The sequence below is a fragment of the Salmo trutta genome, chromosome 21 (assembly GCF_901001165.1).
Source record: "Salmo trutta chromosome 21, fSalTru1.1, whole genome shotgun sequence".
In the NCBI taxonomy this organism is placed as follows: Eukaryota; Metazoa; Chordata; class Actinopteri; order Salmoniformes; family Salmonidae; genus Salmo; species Salmo trutta.
In genome coordinates, this window is record NC_042977.1 from 19,868,558 (window position 1) to 19,880,839 (window position 12,282).

The window sequence follows — 12,282 nt, forward strand, 5'->3', positions numbered from 1 at the left end:
TACCATCAAAGGATACCTTACCTTCCAATAATGAACACCTTGTGAACAGCTGTGAAAACCAACCTGTCAATATTTTAATAGATAAACTTGATCGTTTTTGGTACAGTTGTGTCATGAAGTTATTTTCTGTACACCGACAATCAGACTAAAATACTGAATTCTGGTGCTTGGAATATAGAGGAGTGGATGTGTGTGGGTGGGAGGTTCTGCCTGTCCCTTGTTCTCAACAGGGAGCCAGTCTCAGAAGGGGACTTGAAGAGGGAGAGCAAAGTCCAGGCTGCTGCTCTCTTGAGAACAGGACAGGTAGGAGACAGACACAGAAACAAGCAAACACACAGGTTACACTGAGAAAATGTAATGGATTGGTGTAGTGTTAGAAATGGGAGATATGTACTGCTCAACACTTTTGGAAGGTATAGCCTCCATGGTCCCCCTCCGCACAGAGAATCAAACTGATCCAAACTCACTGGTTCTGGTAGATGGATACCTCCTGGCGGCTCGGCCAGTCGATGGTCCTAAAATGACTTCAGTCGATGGTCCTAAAATTAATTTCTTGCTTTTCTCAAATGTCAACCAAACTTTACATACTTTGTCTATTGAGCTTCACTGAAGTGTAGGGCGTCAGGGCTTTCAGTGGTCGATTGTCCAACTGTGGAAGATTGTTGGCTTCCACCGAGGTAACCCTAGGAAGACAGAGGAAAAGTGTCAGTGTTAGGGAAATTAAAAGTAGTTTCAGGTCATTTGTATGGAAATAGTTGTGAGATCTTTTATTTCACTTTAACAGATGGTGACCCAGCTAGGAGCGAAAGAGCAGCGAGGTTCTCTCAGGTCTCGCCTTCCTTCCTTCCTTCCGTCCTTCTTCCAAACCAAGTCATTTGCCCAGACGTCGTAGCACTTGGTCCCTTCTTGATTCTGCTCCGGTAGCTCTCCTTCTGTTTCTCCTCGCGCCTCGTCCATGTTCAGTCTCACCTTGATTGAGAACAGGAATAAATACAGCTATATTTCCTACGAAGGTGGTCCTCAAAAGGCGTTCTGATCTGGTTTGAAAACATCCACCGGCTCGCGTCCGTACTCGGTGGCCTAGATGCTGCTGTCGTGTGCAAAGAGAGACTTACCTTCAGGTTGTTCTCGCATCCTTCCTGGTACCAATCAAGGGACTTGCCCATGGCAGTCTTGAGGGTCTGGTTGGTCCAGTCACAAAACCTGGAGGAGGGGGTAGGAAAGCGATATCTATTGACAATGTAACATATTGAAATATGTACCATGGAAAAACAAATTGTAAAAAAAATGAAAAACCATTCCAGCGTTCATGACCTCGGTCACTCAAGGATGACCGTGGGTGTTGAAGATGTCCACCATTGCCTTGGAGGTGGCCTCGCCAGTCTCGTCCTTGATGGGTATCATACAAAACAATCTGTTTTTGGTTCCAAGCACCTTTAATGGTTTACAGAAGGGAATTGAGTTAAGCACGTCCTCTTTCTTCCCTTACTGACCCTAATGGGTATTGCCTCCACCCACTTAGTAAAGTGATCACCTTCACTTCATTACTATGATCATGGTGATGCAATTATACTAGCTAGCTGTGCACGGAGGGAATAAACACATCACACTGCGCATCATGCGATTCCATATGAAATGCATTTCTAAAGCCCTTTTACATCAGAAGATTTCACAAAGTGCTTATACACAGTGGTTGTAGAGGGTGCAACAGGTCAGCACATCAGGAGTAAACGTAAGTTGGCTTTTCATAGCCGAGCACGGAGGTCGAGAGAGTCGAAAACAGCACGTCCGATGAACAGGTCCGTGTTCCATATCCGCAGGCAGAACAGTTGAAACCAGTTGGCTCTAATAAGTATATCTTGTACTCACGTCTATACCTAGCGAGAGGTTGGAAACGCAAAGCTACATTCTGCGATTCGAACCACCAAACAGCTGCCCCACTACTTGGTATACAGGGAACGGATGGGGTAGGGAAATGTAACACTAATATTCACCGACAGCGCTCTGACATCCACGTGATAATTTCAACTTTTAAAAGCTATACACACTATTCGTTTACGTTAGTGTTTGTGAAGTGATAAACTCAGCAACAACAAAAAACATCCCTTTTTCAGGACCCTGTCTTTCAAAGATAATTCGTAAATATCCAAATAACTTCACAGATCTTCATTGTAAAGGGTTTAAACACAGTTTTCCCACACTTGTTAATGAACATGCACCTGTGGAACCGTCATTAAGACACTAACAGCTTACAGATGGTAGGCATTAAGGTCAGTTATGAAAACGTAGGACACTAAAGAGGCCTTTTCTACTGACTCTGAAAGACACCAAAAGAAGATGCCCAGGGTCCCTGCTCATCTGCGTGAACGTGCCTTAGCATGCTGCAAGGAGGCATGAGGACTGCAGATGTGGCAAGGGCACTAATTGCATTGTTCCGTGCAGCTGAGACAGGACCGACCCTCGCAGTGGCAGACCACGTGTAACACCTGCACAGGATCGGAACATCACACCTGCGGGACAGGTACAGGATGGCAACTGCCCGAGCTACACTAGGAAGGCACAAACCCTCCGACGGTCCGCTAGAGGCTGGACTGAGGTCTTGTAGGCCTGTTGTAAGGCAGGTCCTCACCAGACATCACCTACGGGCACAAACCCACCCTCGCTGGACCAGACAGGACTGAAATAAAAGCTCTTCACTGACTAGTCGCGGATTTGTCTCACCAGGGGTGATGGTCAGAATCGCGTTTATTGTCTAAGGAATGAGCGTTACTCCAAGGTCCGTCATGGTCTGGGGCGGTGTGTCACAGCATCGTCGACTGAGGTTGTCGTCATAGCAGGCAATCAATGCTGTGCAGTACAGGGAAGACATCCTTCCTGCAGACTCATCCTGACATGACACCCCACCAGCCATACTGCCATACAGTTCTGTGGGTGATTTCCTGCAAGACAGGAATGCCAGTGTTCAGCGAAGAGCCCGGATCTCAATCCCATTGAGCACGTCTGGGACCTGTTGGATCGGCAGGTGAGGGCTAGGGCCCATTCCCATAGCCCCCAGAATTGTCCAGAAACTTGCAGGTGACTTCGTGGAAGAGTGGGTAACATCTCACAGCAAGAACTGGCAACTCTGGTGCAGTCCATGAGGAGATGCACTGCAGTACTTAATGCAGCTGGTGGCCACACCAGGTACTGTCTGGTTATGGTCATATACACTGCTCAAAAAATAAAGGGAACACTTAAACACAGTGTAACTCCAAGTCAATCACACTTCTGTGAAATCAAACTGTCCACTTAGGAAGCAACACTGATTGACAATAAATTTCACATGCTGTTGTGCAAATGGAATAGACAACAGGTGGAAATATAGGCAATTAGCAAGACACCCCAATAAGAGTGGTTCTGCAGTGTGGGGACCACAGACCACTTCTCAGTTCCTATGCTTCCTGGATGATGTTTTGGTCACTTTTGAATGCTGGCGGTTGCTTTCACTCTAGTGGTAGCATGAGACGGAGTCTACAACCCACACAAGTGGCTCAAGTAGTGCAGCTCATCCAGGATGGCACATCAATGCGAGCTGTGGCAAGAAGGTTTGCTGTATCTGTCAGCGTAGTGTCCAGAGCATGGAGGCACTACCAGGAGACAGGCCAGTACATCAGGAGACGTGGAGGAGGCTGTAAGAGGCAACAACCCAGCAGCAGGACCGCTACCTCCGCCTTTGTTCAAGGAGGAGCAGGAGGAGCACTGCCAGAGATCTGCAAAATGACCTCCAGCAGGCCGCAAATGTGCATGTGTCTGCTCAACGGTCAGAAACAGACTCCGTGAGGGTGGTATGAGGGTCCGACGTCCACAGGTGGGGGTTGTGCTTACAGCCCAACACCGTGCAGGACATTTGGCATTTGCCTGAGAACACCAAGATTGGCAAATTCGCCACTGGCGCACTGTGCTCTTCACAGATGAAAGCAGGTTCACACTGAGCACATGTGACAGCGTCTGGAGACCCCGTGGTGAGCGTTCTGCTGCCTGCAACATCCTCCAGCATGACGGTTTGGCGGTGGGTCAGTCATGGTGTGGGGTGGAATTTCTTTGTGGGGCCGCACAGCCCTCCATGTGCTCACCTGACTGCCATTAGGTACCGAGATGAGATCCTCAGACCCCTTGTGAGACCATATGCTGGTGCGGTTGGCCGTGGGTTCCTCCTAATGGAAGAACTCATGTGGCTGAAGTGTGTCAGCAGTTCCTGCAAGAGGAAGGCATTGATGCTATCGACTGGCCCCGCCCAATCCCCAGACCTGAATCAAATTGAGCACATGTCTCGCTCATCCACCAACGCCACGTTGCACCACAGACTGTCCAGGAGTTGGCGGATGCTTTAGTGCAGGTCTGGGAGGAGATCCCTCAGGAAACCATCCCGCCACCTCATCAGGAGTATGCCCAGGCGTTTGTAGGGAGGTCATACACGCTACTGAGCCTCATTTTGACTTGTTTTAAGGACATTAAAGTTGGATCAGCCTGTAGTGGTTTTCCACTTTAGTTTTGAGTGTGACTCCAAATCCAGACCTCCATGGGTTGATAAAGTGGATTTCCATTGATTATTTTTGTGTGATTGTTGTCAGCACATTCAACTATGTAAAGAAATTATTTAATATTTCATTCAGATCTAGGATGTGTTATTTTAGTGGTCCCTTTATTTGAGCAGTGTATATTTAAACATGTTTACTGAAAATTAACACAGTTGACAGTGAGACTACTTTTTGGGTCCTAAGATAATTCTATTCTTCAAGAAACAATATCAAAGAATTGAAATGCCCACTGGACACCAGGACCGCATCTTCAAGAAACAAAGTCAATCAATGTTTAATAACGACTCATGAGACTAAATACGTACACCCGTTTTATTGACAACAAGCTACAATAATTCCACAACAAGTCAAACATATTTTACAGCAACAAATACCTTCATAGTAATTCACTATAACATGAAACATTTGCAGTTAGGATGCTGACACCGGAGCAGCATTTTTGGTTTCAATTGATAGTTTGAAGGATTAAACAGGTTCTTATGGAGCACACGGAGGGATAGCTCTTCCCACATGATTCATCGTTCCAGCCGTTTTCAGCTTAAGAGGAAACACGAAATAGAAAAGTAAGTCACATTTATTTGTTAAAAGTACTCTGAAAAGTTGAATGATAATGGGCTTACTGTACCTCCAAAGTTCATCTGAATACATGGCTCTCTGGCACCATAGTGGTTATTCGGCTCCCTTCAGCCCAGCTCTCGTGATCAAATTTGGAGCCGTCACTCCAGAACCATAGCCTGTCCTGTGGGGAAGTAGTGAGATCTCAGATGTGCTTGCTGAACAACTTCTAAATTCCAACATACTCATGGTCTTTACTCCACCACCAAAACCGTAAAAGCCACCACTACCAAAAACGTGCAGACTGACACTGGAACTGTGGGGTGAAAAAACCCACAAGTGTTGATACTACAACCACATTTCTAAAAATCCCAATGCATTTCCAGACTTGACCGGTGAAAAAAAGACTGAATCTGCATTAGGGGGAAACAGCGCCACTGGCCACCATTATCATTTTTGGTCGCTGAGCAGCGTCGCGCAGCATGGTTAGAAACAAAATTTTTAAAAAATAGCAAAAATTGTATATGTCGCAAACTGACGGGTCACCATTAAGGCTTCCAGATTAAAACATGGCCAGACCGATATGGAATAGGTTGCCTTTTGATCCCATGCTGTAGTACTCACTCCAGCCCACTGTGTCAGTGGATACTGCAATGGGCATTCTTTTGGTACATCTGTAAGATCTTCCAAACCAGGTTCTTTTTTATATAGACACTTTCTTAAAACTACACCGACCTATCAACTTAACAAATGTCAGATACAACCTTAATCCCAAGGTCTCAAATGGAACAAGCCACCTAGTAAGTTGTTTCTGCGCCATAGCAAAGAGGAAGAGTCGAGAAGAGCGAGAAGGATAACTACGGCCAAAATCTGCCTTCTCAAGCGGGGTAGCGTTTTTGTATGGCCGTCAATAAGATGTCGAATTTCATTTTGTGTGTGTCCCCCGTTACTTGCTAAATGTCAATGAGCGTTGTCACCATCTTTCCTCTGCTGTACCTCAAACTGTGGTCATTACCAGCTGAGAAACTGGCGAGTTGATTACTCTTGGCACAGAGTTGTCTGAGCAGTGTCTTAACACCTACTCTGAGCTGATTATGACAACTGGGTACCTTTTCCACCTTTGCCTGAACAGCATCATATCCGCCAATCCAGGTAAGAGGGAAACTGCCAGTATTGATCAACACCACCGCCTGTAGAAATCGGAACTCTTCATAGCTGTGCACAGATGCCAGGTTTGCGCCAAGGTACTTTACAGTGTTGCGCACAGGTTTCAGTTTTTCTCCAAGTAACTGACAGTGGCGCTAGAGCAAGCAGTACACAGAGACAAAGACATGTCATAATGGAAGTATTAGTCAGTTGTCCAGTCTGAGAATTTGTCTTCTGGACTCAAATATTGCCATCGGAACTAATGTTCTATTAACAGGCTCTTAGAGATTAGTTAACCCATGCCCTGTGGGTTCTAATAGACAACAGGGCCCAACTCCACACAAATATTGCAAAGCCTATAGACATTATTAATTACAGCATATTTTACATGAGGCGCCTGTTAAAATAAGGCCAAAGACCCTTTAACTAAAAAAGCCAGTTCATTTCAATTGTAGAGGGTAAGCATTATACCTCTGCTTTGGGCCATGTCATTGCAGTTTTTGACAAACATGAAGCAGCGCGAATTAAATTGGAACCAGCCTCTGGGGCATGGGTTTCTTTGGTCTGCTGCAAATTTCACCAAATCATCTGAAAGGAGAAGACAGGGAGTGTTACGAAATTGCAGCCGACTTTAAAGGATAGTCGAGACTGACTGACATACAAATCCCCTTGCATCATAAATAACATTTGTAGAGCAGTCATACCACAACAAAATATACACAATGAATGATGTAAAGCACACTCATTCCACAGAGCACCGAGTATCTACAGGTTTTAGAACTCCCCTCACCTGGTTGTCTTCATTGAAAGGTAAACCACCTGCATATACTAGGCACTCTGTGGAATGAGTTCGACACTCGTGATGTAAAGTGTGAAGCTGACTCTTACTTGCTATGTTCGCAGTCATTATGTCGCCCAGTGTAAAGGCAGCGCTGAGAAGCAGTAGAAGGGTCAACATCGCCATGGTGATAGTCTCCTGACACACACACACACACACACACACACACACACACACACACACGAGAGAAGCCATCAGTGTTTCCCCCAACCTCTGCTCGAGCACCCCAGTAAGTCCACTTATCACATTCAACTAATGAAGGGCTGAGGAATACCAGCTATCATCTCTTCCACCACATACAGTAGATTAGCCTGGCACACAGGAATGTTTGATTCCAAATGGCACTACATAGGGAATTGAAAGCATCTGATAGTCACCATCTACCTAAGTTAAGGAGAAGTCTATGCTCTTGGGTTCTCCCCAAAACAACACCCTAGCTAACTAACCCCGATGCATGGCATAACTAGTAAGACACCATTTGGGATGAAATCCGATACAGTGCTATGTTGAACTCTCACCTGCAGTCTGGTCATGTCAGCGCTCTGTTTGTGAGTTGAGTTCTACCACTTCCTGCTCTCCTTTTTTAAGGACCCATCCAGTCAGACCCCTCCCTCTCTCATCCTTTAACCGTTCAAATAATCAACTAATCATCAAGCTTTTATCATTTGAATCAGCTGTGTTGTGTTAGGGCAAAAACCAAAACGTACACCCCTTGGGCATAGCCACGGGAAGAAGTTTGGTGGTGCAGGGTACTTTTAATGAACGTTATTTTCAATTGGGGTGCTGGAAAAATATCTTTGCCTGTGCTACAGGCGCTCTATTGGTCCACTATGATAGCACTACTTTTGTGAAAATGTAACAAATCTATAAAAAGTTAACATATATATATATAAATATATATTGAGTTCCAGTCAAAGTTTGGACACACCTACTCATTCAAGGGTTTTTCTTTATTTTTATTATTTTCTTTGTAGAATAATAGTGAGACATTAAAACTGTTAAATAACACATATGGAATCATGTAGTAACCAAAAGAAGTGTTAAATAAAACCAAATATATTTAGATTCTTCAAAGTAGCCACCTTCGCACCACTCTTGGCATTCTCTCAACCAGCTTCACCTGGTATGCTTTTCCAACCTTCTTAAAGGACATCCCACATATGCTGATCACTTGTTGGCTGCTTTTCCTTAACTCTGTGGTCCAACTCATCCCAAACCATCTCAATTGGGTTGAAGTTGGGTGATTGTGGAGGTCAGGGCGGTCTGATGCAGCACTACATCACTCTACCTCTGTGTCACGGAGGCTCTCCGCACTGCTAAAGCTAACTCTCTCTCCTCTGCTTTCATCCTTCTAGACCTATCTGCTGCCTTTGATACTGTGAACCATCAGATCCTCCTCTCCACCCTCTCCGAGTTGGGCATCTCCGGCGCAGCCCACGCTTGGATTGCGTCCTACCTGACAGGTCGCTCCTACCAGGTGGCGTGGCGAGAATCTGTCTCCGCACCACGTGCTCTCACCACTGGTGTCCCCCAGGGCTCTGTTCTAGGCCCTCTCCTATTCTTGCTATACACCAAGTCACTTGGCTCTGTCATATCCTCACATGTTCTCTCCTATCATTGCTATGCAGACGACACACAATTAATCTTCTCCTTTCCCCCTTCTGATAACCAGGTGGCGAATCGCATCTCTGCATGTCTGGCAGACATATCAGTGTGGATGACGGATCACCACCTCAAGCTGAACCTCAGCAAGACGGAGCTGCTCTTCCTCCCGGGGAAGGACTGCCCTTTCCATGATCTCGCCATCACGGTTGACAACTCCATTGTGTCCTCCTCCCAGAGTGCTAAGAACCTTGGGGTGACCCTGGACAACACCTTGTCGTTCTCCACTAACATCAAGGCGGTGACCCGATCCTGTAGGTTCATGCTCTACAACATTCGCAGAGTACGACCCTGCCTCACACAGGAAGCGGCGCAGGTCCTAATCCAGGCACTTGTCATCTCCCGTCTGGATTACTGCAACTCGCTGTTGGCTGGGCTCCCTGCCTGCGCCATTAAACCCCTACAACTCATCCAGAATGCCGCAGCCTGTCTGGTGTTCAATCTTCCCAAGTTCTCTCACGTCACCCCGCTCCTCCGCTCTCTCCACTGGCTTCCAGTTGAAGCTCGCATCTGCTACAAGACCATGGTGCTTGCCTAAGGAGCTGTGAGGGGAACGGCACCTCCGTACCTTCAGGCTCTGATCAGGCCCTACACCCAAACAAGGGCACTGCGTTCATCCACCTCTGGCCTGCTGGCCCCCTACCTCTGCGGAAGCACGGTTCCCGTTCAGCCCAGTCAAAACTGTTCGCTGCTCTGGCACCCCTATGGTGGAACAAGCTCCCTCACGACGCCAGGACAGCGGAGTCAATCACCACCTTCCGGAGACACCTGAAACCCCACCTCTTTAAGGAATACCTAGGATAGGATAAAGTAATCCTTCTAACCCCCCCCCCTTAAAAGATTTAGATGCACTATTGTAAAGTGGTTGTTCCACTGGATATCATAAGGTGAATGCACCAATTTGTAAGTCGCTCTGGATAAGAGCATCTGCTAAATGACTTAAATTTAAATGTAAATGTACCTTATTGTAGCCCGTACACAGCCTGGAGGTATGTTGGGTCATCGTACTGTTGAAAAACAAATGACAGTCCCACTAAGCGCAAACCAGATGGGATGGTGTATCACTGCAGAATGCTGTGGTAGACATGCTGGTTAAGCGTGCCTTGAATTCTAAATAAAACACAGACAGTGTCACCAGCAAAGCACCGTCACACCTCCTCCTCCATGCTTCACGGTATGAACCACACATGCAGAGATCATCTGTTCACCTACTCTGCGTCTCACAAAGACACACTAATCAGACCAAAGGACAGATTTCTACCGGTCTAATGTCCATTGCTCGTGTTTCTTGGCCCAAGCAAGTCTCTTGTTCTTGAAATAACACATATGGAATCATGTAGTAACCAAAAAAAGTGTTAAACAAATACATCTATTTCTAATTGAGATTGTTCAAATTAGCCACCCTTTGCCTTGATGACAGCTTTGCACACTCTTGGCATTCTCTTATCAAATCAAATGTATTTATATAGCCCTTCTTACATCAGCTGATATCTCAAAGTGCTGTACAGAAAACCCAGCCTAAAACCCCAAACAGCAAGCAATGCAGGTGTAGAAGCACGGTGGCTAGGAAAAACTCCCTAGAAATGCCAAAACCTAGGAAGAAACCTAGAGAGGAACCAGGCTATGAGGGGTGGCCAGTCCTCGTCTGGCTGTGCCGGGTGGAGATTATAACAGAACATGGCCAAGATGTTCAAATGTTCATAAATGACCAGCATGGTCAAATAATAATAATCACAGTTGTCGAGAGTGCAAGAAGTCAACACCTCAAGAGTAAATTTCAGTTGGCTTTTCATAGCCGATCATTGAGAGTATCTCTACCGCTCCTGCTGTCTCTAGAGAGTTGAAAACAGCAGGTCTGGGACAGGTAGCACGTCCGGTGAACAGGTCAGGGTTCCATAGCCGCAGGCAGAACAATTGAAACTGGAGCAGCAGCACGGCCAGGTGGACTGGTGTCGTGTCTTTGGCTATGCCGGATTAAGTGACATGACATGCTAACCTATAAAATTCTTTTCTCTGTAATTAATATTACCTGATTAAGCTAATCATGTAAATGTAATTAACTAGAAAGTCGGGGCACCACGGAAGAACGTTTATAGAGCTGTTATCTTACGAATAAACTCTTAAAATACTTAGTAATATTTTACATCGATAGCAGTCAATATTAACCCTTATCTTATTGTCAGTCTCATAATGAAAGTGGTAAATTCTTGGTTATCTTCACGAACCCTGGCTAACAAGTTGAATCAGCAATACAAAATTGGGTTTAATTATTTATTTACTAAATACCTAAATTAATCACACAGAATTACAAATACAACCGAATACAAATGATGTCATACATGATGGCTGGTTACACAAAGGAAAGGGGGTTGGGCTTGAATGAAAGAGCGGGAAGATTTAGGAACAAAGAAACAGCAGCTATGCTATCGTAAATACATTATCTTATGCATTCTAAATTACCGCCCATTTGGAAAAGGAAAATGCAATAAATATTTACTCTGAGCTGCGCTTCGGTAGATTGGTCGTAGATGCTGGCCGGGTTGGCCAACAGATCTTCCTGTCCTCGGAAGAATGTCTCTGGTGGTAAATTGGATACGTGGTGGTATCTTCGTCCGTCTGTTAGACTGGATCCGTCATCCGTCCTTTCCTAGCCCACGATTACGGCGGCCGCTGCTAACTCAACGGCTAGGAAGTATCACTTCTGTAGTGAATAAGCTCAAAGTTCATACCATTCGCCACCAAAGCTCACGCCGAGGTTGGCTTAGTTCTGTACTTGACATGTGTGTCCTTCTAACGTAGAGGCTGCAGACCTCACGTACTGGAACAACTGGTTATCTTTTCGTCAAAGGCTTATATAGTGGAGAGGGGGAAGGATGTGTTTCATCGTTTATAACCCCTGTCTCTTCACAGGGGTGGGCCACTGATCAAGCAGGGCACTTTCCTTATGAAAACCCAATTATCTCATTTGGAAGCTAAAATTACATTTAATCTCCTAACAAACAATTTCAATATCAAACATTTCAATTGCATAACAATTCCATGTGACTCTGATAACTAGAGGGTGTATACTTTCTCAGGTACAGTTTATGTCGCCCCTGTCATCAGTCATAATGTCTCAGATGACAACCGAACTGACATCCATACTCATTACGTTCCCAAGCATATTTCCAACTGGTTTTATTACCAAAATATGGTTCCTTTCCCCATTTGTTTGATGTTCCCAGACTCTCTATATTTAACAGGACAGCAGTCCTTCAGGACAGCAGTCCTTCAGTAGGGTCAGAGAGGGGAAGGGAGAAAGGTATTTATGGGGGGGGGTCATAAACCTTACCCACAGGCCAACGTCATGACAGTCCCCCATGTTGGATTCAATCTTGCGATTAACCTGCATGTTGTAAACCAACATAAAAATGAACGTGGGTTGTCCTGGTTGTAGATCATCGTTGTGGTCCCCATCTGGCGGTTGACCCGGGTAGGTTGTCTGCAAATGAAGACGTCCGCTCC

The 12,282-nt window shown here is 45.6% G+C and overlaps 2 long non-coding RNA genes across 2 annotated transcripts; both read right to left on the minus strand.

Moving 5' to 3' along the window:
- Positions 1 to 4,875: 4,875 nt before the first annotated feature.
- Positions 4,876 to 6,782, minus strand: LOC115156892 (uncharacterized). The gene is made up of 4 exons (XR_003868338.1): positions 6,750 to 6,782; positions 6,242 to 6,433; positions 5,203 to 5,316; positions 4,876 to 5,114 (listed from the first exon to the last, which is right to left on the minus strand). It is a non-coding gene; the product is annotated as an uncharacterized LOC115156892 (long non-coding RNA).
- Positions 6,777 to 7,789, minus strand: LOC115156893 (uncharacterized). Its single transcript, XR_003868339.1, has 3 exons — positions 7,635 to 7,789; positions 7,167 to 7,254; positions 6,777 to 6,866 (listed from the first exon to the last, which is right to left on the minus strand). It is a non-coding gene; the product is annotated as an uncharacterized LOC115156893 (long non-coding RNA).
- Between the last annotated feature and the right edge of the window lie 4,493 nt (positions 7,790 to 12,282).